The sequence below is a fragment of the Podarcis bocagei genome (assembly GCF_964188305.1).
Source record: "Podarcis bocagei genome assembly, chromosome: 6".
NCBI lineage: Eukaryota > Metazoa > Chordata > Lepidosauria > Squamata > Lacertidae > Podarcis > Podarcis bocagei.
Window position 1 is genome coordinate 87,887,156 of NC_138130.1, and position 9,761 is coordinate 87,896,916.

The 9,761-nt window shown below is 42.9% G+C and overlaps 1 long non-coding RNA gene across 1 annotated transcript; it reads left to right on the forward strand.

Moving 5' to 3' along the window:
• The first annotated feature begins 1,919 nt into the window (after nucleotides 1-1,919).
• Nucleotides 1,920-5,539, forward strand: LOC308589193. Its single transcript, XR_014009147.1, has 2 exons — nucleotides 1,920-2,061; nucleotides 5,118-5,539. It is a non-coding gene; the product is annotated as an uncharacterized lncRNA (long non-coding RNA).
• The last annotated feature ends 4,222 nt before the right edge of the window (nucleotides 5,540-9,761 follow it).

A 9,761-nucleotide genomic window follows, 5' to 3' on the forward strand; every position in this document is an offset into this window, starting at 1 on the left:
GAAGAGCAGAAGACATGTAGAAATACTTCAGCATAGTCTCTGGGCCAGTAGATAAATTCCAATTTTAAAATGGAAAGAAGAAGAAGAAAGTACTATAAGTGCAGGTTTGTATATGGTGAGAATGGTCTTCCCTTATATCCTGGAGCTTTCTTTTAAAGGGCTTAAGAGGACAAATGCATGCAGGAAGTCCTTTGGAGAGAAAGGGCAACCCAAATGGTCAAGGTGATACAACAGCTCCCCTATGAAGAAGGGTCACAACATTTGGGGCAACATCACCTTCCCAACAAAGGTCCGTATAGTTAAAGCTATGGTTTTCCCAGTAGTGATGTACGGAAGTGAGAGCTGGACCATAAAGAAGGCTGATCGCTGAAGAATTGATGCTTTTGAATTATGGTGCTGGAGGAGACTCTTGAGAGTCCCATGGACTGCAAGAATATCAAACCTCTCCATTCTGAAGGAAATCAGCCCTGAGTGCTCACTGGAAGGACAGATCCTGAAGCTTATGCTCCAAATACTTTGGCCACCTCATGAGAAGAGAAGACTCCCTGGAAAAGATCCTGATGTTGCAAAAGATGGAGGGCACAAGGAGAAGGGGATGACAGAGGACGAGATGGTTGGACAGTGTTCTCGAAGCTACTAGCATGAGTTTGACCAAACTGCGGGAGGCAGTGGAAGACAGGAGTGCTTGGCATGCTCTGGTCCATGGGGTCACGAAGAGTCGGACACAACTAAACGACTAAACAACAACAACAAAAGTATAGAGAATAGGTGAGTAAAGGATGGCATGGTAGAAGGGTATAGATTTATGCATGGCATGGGGAAAAGTGGATAGAGAGAAGTTTTTTTTTTTCCCTCCCCATCTCAGAACACTAGAAATCACAGTCATCCAATGAAGCAGAATGCTGGAAGATTCAGAACAGGCAAAAGAAAGGATTTCATCACAGTGCATAGTTGAACTATGGAATTCAGGAAGGGAGGGCCTCCAACTTGAATTAGACAAATTCCTGGAGGATAAGGCTAGCAGTGGCTACTGGCTACAGTAGCTTGATTCGAACTCCACTGTCAGAGGCAGTGAGTGTCTTCATTTCCAGAGGAAGAACTGTGAGGGGAGGGAGACTTTGTGCTGTCCACCAGGAAATGGTTTTTTCCATCTCCCTTGCCCCACCCTTCAGACCACGACAGCAGAAGCATCTTGGAAGAGAGAAGAATTTAGGGATTTTTAAATTGATTTTAAATATAAGTTGTGTGCCTTTTTTATCTATGTGATCCTTTTACACGGTTTCATGTAATATGGCATTTTATTCATTGTGACTTGCTGTTATTTTTATCAATTGTAGTTTGGTAGTTATTTATTGTAATTGTTAATAGTGAATTTCTGTTTAGTTATTATTTGCTAATATTTAATTTTATTGTGTGCTATTGAATAGTGAATAGTACTTAGTTTATTTGATATAAGTCATTTATTTTAGTCGTTTATTTTACCACTGTACACCCAGCTCCAAATATGTGTGCAACAATCATAGGTATGCATATATATCAATCCTAAAAATACAGTGGTACCTTGGGTTACAGACACTTCAGGTTACAGACTCCACTAACCCAGAAATAGTACCTCAGGTTAAGAACTTTGCTTCAGGATGAGAACAGAAATTGTTCTCCGGCGGTGCGGGAGACCCCATTAGCTAAAGTGGTGCTTCAGGTTAAGAACAGTTTCAGGTTAAGAACGGACCTCCAGAACAAATTAAGTTTTTAACCCGAGATACCACTGTATATTTGTCAGAGAGTGAAACTCTATAGAGACATTATAGTTCCTGTGTTCATCAATGTTGGGCTGCCTCCCATCATTGTGAGCTACCATCTTCCCCCAAGAACCAATCTGGTTGCTTGTGCAATACACAAATGTGGCCCTAGGTGAGTGTCTGAAGGCAGTTCATATGGGAGCCTTTGTGAATATAAAGGTTCCCATACAATCCAGAACCCCAATTGTTTGGGATTCCAGATTCCATAATTATGAACATGGGAGCTATAAGGCCTGTGTCAGGCTTGATTCTTTATATACAGGTACACTGTTTCCCTTCCTTATTCTGCACACTACACAGGAAGCTCACTTAGATCACTGTTCCACACAGCTCACAGGAGCTCTTGCAGGAGCTCTCCAAGGTCTCAGACAGGAAACATTCCTAGCCCCACCTGGAGATGCCCAGGGATTAACCTGAGGCCTCCTGCAGGCACGGTATCAGCAGCTACTGGTGTGGTGGAGCAGAGACAAAGAGATGCCCATCTGACGCCAGCAGCCCCACAGATTATCTGTATGGGGATATGATGCAGTGGGGCAGTGATGAGGTCAGGAGCATGGGATTAGCTCCACCAGTGCACCCACACAGTTCCTGACCTCATTATTGCTCTGGCCCCATTCAAGCCCCACTCAAGTAAGCTGTACCACTGCCAAGCCAGGAGAGTAGCTCTGCCTGTACTTGCACCAGCCTCTACTGCAAAGCATCTGTTCTATCTCTGAGTTACAACTCTTCCAGATACTGTTGGATCAGGGCCCAGATCTTCTTCTTTGGTGATCACTCATAGCCAAGTAAGTTTGTCTTCCATAAACATGGTTTTAAAAGTGAGTCCGTAAGTGACTGTGGAAGCCAATTCTGGATCCCCACGTCCTTCCACAGTGGAGATATAGGTTCCCGGGCAGGAGGTGATAACAGTGAGGGTTTGCCAAGCATGCCTTCCTCTTAGCACGTTTCACCTTTTTGTCCTGAGATTGAGCGTCTTCAAAGCCGCTCAACAGAACACCTTTGGTAAAGGCTGTTCTCCAATTGGCCAGTGTTTCCCAGTTGTAGGTGTTTATACTACATTTCTTTAGATGTGCCTTGAGGGAGTCTTTGAACTTCTGTGGTTGACCACCAGCATTACACTTACCATTTTTAAATTTGGAATAGTGTAGTTGCTTTGGAAGACGATGGCATCCACACAACATGACCAGTCCAACATGGACCACTTATAAATGCCATCTCCAACTCCTTGAAAGATTCCATCAACAATGTCTCCGAAAAAAATTACACATCACCTGGGAAGACAGGCGAACTAATGCCAGTGTACTGGAAGAACCGAATAGATCAGGGTGGGTATAGGTGGGTATCAGGGCACAGATCTACACCCACTCTTGTTCTTAACTACGTTTTCCTTGGATATTACCCAATGGAGCTTAATTCATATCAGCGAAACATCATGTTTCCTCCTATCAACATCTTTTTTGACCCAACGTCTAAATTAAGGGATATTTTTATTGCCATCTTTAAGGCCCCAGCCCAGCCAAAACCAAAAGCCTCTGATATGATCTGCAATCATCCATCAACAATCTCACAAAGAGCCAATCTGGCTGCTTAAGTGGTACAAAAATATGACTCTGGGTTTTTGGCATTTCTCTTTTTAAAAAAAAAACACACACACAAATAAACACACATATTTGTCAGGTTAGTGCATGGAATAACTCCTCTGTGGCTGAAAACAGAAGTTTTCAGCAGAAACTGCAACTCATCCTTAACTATGCGGATGTGAACATTCTGTTCTAATATGTATGGTAAAAAGTTATAAAATTGGCGGGACTGAACGTTTAACTGCCGTAACTGGGTATTAACAGACAATAAACCGCACATCATTTATAGAAAACTCAGCTGGTTATAAATTCCAGGATTTATGGCCATTTTATAGCATCTATAATGAATATGAAGCTGTGATTTTGCATTCAAATTAGGCATGTAAGAAGCCATTCAGAGAACTGTTTACTGTTTTCATTAACACCGGGCTTGCATCCCCCATTCACTACTGCTTGGAGATTGCGTTGGGGGCAGCCTGCAACCTTCGCAGACTTCCCTACTTCCTTATAATCCCTCCATCAGTTACCAGATGTTAGTGACAACTAAATCATATCTATAGCACCAGCTGCTCTGTTTTTCAGTCCATTGTCCAAATTACAAGGCTCAATGAGGTATGGAAGGAAACACGGCGTCTTTAGGGAGCACTTCTTGCAGTTTCAAGAAGAGCTTCAGGGGAAGGCATGAGATGTACCCAACCCTTCCATCACCTCCTAAATTTTCTCTAGCCCACCTTGTGTCTGTGGTTAGCAGCTAGGCAGACTGCAAGATGCAGAGCCAATTGAGGTGGGGCAGGAAGGGTATTTGGTCTGGGGTCTGAAGCTGAAAGGGGGCTTCCAGTTTGGACACTTGCCCTTTTGGGGGCATTTGGTATGTTTTACAACTTGGTCATCAGGCCAAATTGTGACACAATTGTTCAGATTACAGCTGCAAACTTAAACAAAGAAGTGATGTGCTTTGGTAAAAGACTTCATTTTGTTTTTCAACTGTTGTCGTCAGATGTTTAATATCAAATGTGGCATTGCATAAATATGAGGTTTTATTTGCACAGAGAAAGCCTATAAATGCTCTTGTTACATAATAAAAGAATAAAATTACACATACACCCCCCGTCTTGGGCCTTATCTTGTTTTTGTGTGCTGCCACTTTTTATTATGGAGACTTCTCCGTTAAGTGAAATACCAAGCAATTTTTAAATAATAATTAAGAAATCCCAGCCCCCAAATCTCAAAGCTGCACCCTTTCCAATTCCATACACTCTTCTGAAATCCATTTAGATGTATGTGAGGCTCCTCCTGGGGACATTTATATCTATCCCTCGTTCTCTGGAACAAGGGAAAACACAAGATGGCTGTGCAACAGATTGCACAAGAAGCAGCTGTTCGCTCAGCAACCTTCCACTAACACAACTGCTGTGTTGGATTCCTTTGTCGAGTAACCTGCAAACTCTGTCCTCCGTTTCTGCAAGGGGTCTTGTGCTAGTAGACAGAGAACATTGCCTACAACCCATAGTTCCTGCCACAGGGCAACTGAAATGCCCTTTCTGCCTACTTTTTCCCCCCTTGGCCATGAGCTGCACGGAAAATAGGTCAAGCATTTGTGGCAGGTTGTCATATATCTTGCCAGCAGTGCTCAGGAAACAAGCCCCATGAACACAAATGGAATAGCTTTGGAGTTTCAATGCATCCAGCAAGTCTTCCCGGGTACCTAATATTTTCTCTCTCGCTTCACTTTCATTAGGTTGATCCTGGGGTGACTGACAAATCCAGCTCTCAATAAATACAGCAAAAGTGACACAGCTAAAGAGAGGCAAGGTTTCTGTAATCAGATAGATATTTATTCACATAAATCTGAAGGGTGTTAAGCTTTATTATTTCTCAAGCAGCCCCCATGAGAAAATGCACAATGCGGGATTTGGATGACCCATGCATGGTACGTCCTGGTAAGGACCAGAAGTTGCTTTCTGCAGTGAAAATGACTTCCCAGACGATTTCCTGCTTCTGCTGTATAGCGAAGGTCACCATGACATGATACTCTCCATCTCTTGACTGTTTGCTCGTTGTTTTAAGCTGTCCTTACATGTTTATATTTCGAACATTACCAACTGTTTGGCTCCTTGAATGGGAATTTTGCATGTCACAATAAATTCCTTTTGCTGCTAATTTGGACAATTCATTTATGACTCCTTTGGCGGAACAGAACATTTTGTGTGTCCATAAAAGCCCACTTCATTACAAAATTGTCCTCTATGATACATTTGTTGATCATATTTCCTTGGTATTTACCTACAGTCACAGCCCTATTTTCCTGTAGATTTATCCCAGATTTATCCCAGGAATGGGACACGTTTTGCAGCCCAAGGGCCACTTTCCTTTCTGGATAACTTTTTAAAGGCCACATACCAGTAATGGGTGGGGCCAGAGACAAAAGTGGGTGGATCAATGGGTGTAAATTTTGCCTTTGTGTGATAGGCTAGTTTCTACACATGCTTGCACTCCCCTCTCTATCCCCCATGAGGAAAAGCAAGAGGCATTAGCAGAATTCAAGGCTACATTCCACCTAGGCAAAAACACTTTGGGTATAAAGCAAGACCATTAAGGGGTGTGGCCTGGGTTTAGGAGGCGTGGTCTAGAGAATGCCCTGAGAGGCCTGGAGGGCCACAATTGGCCCCCGGGCCCAAGCTTCCCCATCCCTGGATAAAGGGCACCTGCAGATGTTCAGTATTTTGTGGGAGGGATTCAAGGGTATTCTAGGAAATTTAGGTTTGCAGCATCAAAGTAGATTAAGGCACTCTGTCATCCCCACACAACAAATCCACTTTATAAAAGAAACAGACCTTTAGCTTTCAGGGAAATGGTGGGGAAATGCATCAGAAAGTGCTGAGTGGATGAATGATTGATGGGAAGATGTCTAAACACCCCATAAGCAAATTGGGATGCATGCAGTTTGAGTACTCATTGTTGCACAACCTCCCTGCAATGACATCAGAGCAAATGTTCAATAACAGCTGGATATAAGCTAACCTCTCTTTGCTCAAGCAAATGAGGATGAATGCTCAGTACATTGGAGAATCCCTTAGGTATTCCTGATCTCCCGGTCCTCTCTCTCTCTCTCTCTCTCTCTCTCTCTCTCTCTCTCTCTCTCTGGGCACTGCAGTATACATTCAATGATGCATGTTAGCAGTTCAGAGTTATTGTTGCATTTAATGATAGGAAGGCAATTTGGCATTATACTAGTCATCATCCAACTCATCGGAAACAGACTTAAGCAATTAAAATGCAATTCCAGGGAGCAATTCCAGCATGTGCAAATACAGGTGCATTGGAATCCCTGTGTTTGCCTTGAAAAGCATTGTGGCTTTGGGCATATTCTGAACAAATGCATACAAAAACACACCTCACCTCCATTTTCCCTGTTCTGTGGCTAAGAACCTTACCCTGGATCACGTGAAGGCAGAGACGGTATCTGGAGGGCATTTGCAGCCCCTAGCAAGCAGTCTTTTCCCATTCAAGATCTGTGACTACCAATCACAGAATCCCCAGTAGGAAAAGATATTGTACCGGGAATCTGGAATTGTCCCCTCTTTGCCTACTTTTTCCATGCACCGAGGTAAGTTTCCTTGTAGTCAGCATTGACCTAGACTAGTTCTGTTAGCAGTTTTGAGATACTGCATGATAAGGTTGCCCAAGTTAATTAACCTCAAGGAGAGAGCCGGCGCAAGCTGACAGAGGTCTAAGGAGAGGTGAAGGAACAGAAGGTTAAAAAGGTTGCTCCCTCAGAGTGGAGAGAACAACCTATTAGGAGCAGCAAGTGGAAGGGAATGAAACCTGGCTGCTGCAAAAGATTACTGTTTCCTCCTGAAAAAAAGCAAACGTAGCTGTGCTGGACTCATAAAAAGAAGGAAAATCCCAGCATCCCTGACTCTGTGTAACACTCATGAGGAAAGATGGAATGGGAAGAAATTATAAGAATAGGTGCCAACACAATGCCTTCCAGATGTTAAGTACTACAACACCCATCAGCCCAATTAACAGGGATGATAGGTGTTGTAGTTCTGGAAGGTTGATCACTGCTGGGGTCTCAAGCAGAGGTCTTTCTTATCAGCTGCTAACCAATCTAACATGCTAGGGATTGAACTTGAGAATTTTTGCATTCAAATCATGCACTCTTCCACCAAGTTATGGTCCCTCACCCAGTTGTCTTTTAAGATAGAGCCCACTACTAGGAGACTCCACCAACCACAAGATTTGCCTTGTTAGGAAGCAACCCATTCAGTTATGGGACCATTCTGTGTCTTTACAGTTTAACAATATTCAGGTCTGAATCAGAGCTACAGTGGTACCTCGGGTTGAGAACTTAATTTGTTCTGGAAGTCTGTTCTTAACCTGAAACTGTTCTTAACCTGAAGCACCACTTTAGCTAATGGGGCCTCCTGCTGCCGCAGCACGATTTCTGTTCTCATCCTGAAGCAAAGTTCTTAACCTGAGGTAATACAGTGGTACCTCGGGTTACAGACGCTTCAGGTTACAGACTCTGCTAACCCAGAAATAGTACCCCGGGTTAAGAACTTTGCTTGAGGATGAGAACAGAAATCGTGCTCCAGCAGCACGGTGGCAGCAGGAAGCCCCATTAGCTAAAGTGGTGCTTCAGGTTAAGAACAGTTTCAGGTTAAGAACGGACCTCCAGAACGAATTAAGTACTTAAACCGAGGTACCACTGTATTTCTGGGTTAGCGGAGTCTGTAATCTGAAGCATATGTAACTCGAGGTACCACTGTATTAAACCTGCAGTTCTGTTTCCTCACATTGATTATGATGGGGAACAGATATAACTTTACATCCTTTTCACAGAAGTGGATGAAATTTGCAGGCAAAGGAGCCCCTCCAGACTGAATTAAGCTCCCAAATTGCAGGCAGATCAGTCAAGGGGTTTTCATGCAGGCAATGTGTAGCTGTATTTATTTTTTAAAAGAAAAAGCCTATAACCTTTTTATTTACTGTGAAAATTGGACACAATTTGAAGGCACAGGTGTTCCTTCCAAATGGATAAAACCTGCAAACTTTCAGGGCAATATGTGCAGTGGTTCCCTCCACAAACTGTAGATTTTATTGTATGGGTAGGTGGGTGTGGGTGGGTACGCACATGTATGTGTGTAGATTGATCAATTGATAGATCGATAGATAGTTGAAGGAAGCAAAGGGCTTGGGCCAATGCAAAGGGCTTGGACCTGCTCTCCACCCATTGCTTCCTTCACCCACCTGTATGAACTAACTTCATTTAACATTAAATGTTAAATTCTATAGGAATTTAACATGTAATGTTAAATTCTATAGAATTACATGTTAAATTCTATAGAATTACATGTTAAATTCTATAGAAATTTCACTTCCCAGTGCAAGAATATTTAGCTCACACACATCCCCTTTTTGTCAGCTACAATTAGCATCAATAATTTTTAGGATGTAATTTCTGCTCAACCTTACTTGGTAGAAACGTTCCAGTGATTGCAGTGGGACATGTCTGTAAACATGTCTGAGATTGGGCTGCACAGCAACCTTGATATGAGCATTTTATCTAGGAAATACATTTTCTCCCAATGCTTTCTTCTTCTTCTTCTTCTTCTTCTTCTTCTTCTTCTTCTTCTTCTTCTTCTTCTCCTCCTCCTCCTCCTCCTCCTCCTCTCAAGCACAGTCTTTTCACGCTGAGCTGCCATTGTGATCAAACAGATGGAGATTTGCAAATGATCTTGATGGCCGTTGTATTTTTTTTAATCTTACTGAACTATTTTCTGAAGTATTTTAACCAGCATATGGCAAAGTCACTTTCTATCAAATAAAGGGATGGGGGAAGTGGAGGAAATAAAGAGCCGAAGAACAAAGATGCTCTACCTTCTGCCATTAAAATTAGGATGAGTAATGCTGCTACATATTAAATCAGACTCCTTTACAGCAGCAGAATTTGCTTTGTAGTCACTCTAAAAAAATATGCAAAGTTATTAAATGAAAGCATGCATTTAGTTCCTTTTGAGCTCTTCTCTATGCAGCAACTGGGGATATGCATCAGCTATGTCTCCCACTGGCTGCTACCAGTGCACTGATGCCAGAAACACTCCTCTGATGTGGAGTTCTCCCACCTGTCCACCCAATGTGTGAGTGGGTGGAAATGTTGCTGGTGGAATCCCCACGGGTGGCAAACAATGGAAGGCCACAAAATGGGGCTTTCCAGGAGTGGAGAGGGAGTGGGGCTGAGGAAGCTGACTTTGAGTGATGGCATCAGACCCAAACCTTCCTGTATGCTTATGAAACATGGACCACTTATAAAACTCTTCTGTGGAGGTTTTTGGCTCAGAGGATGATCTCCAAACCATCCTAAATAGCTTTGCAG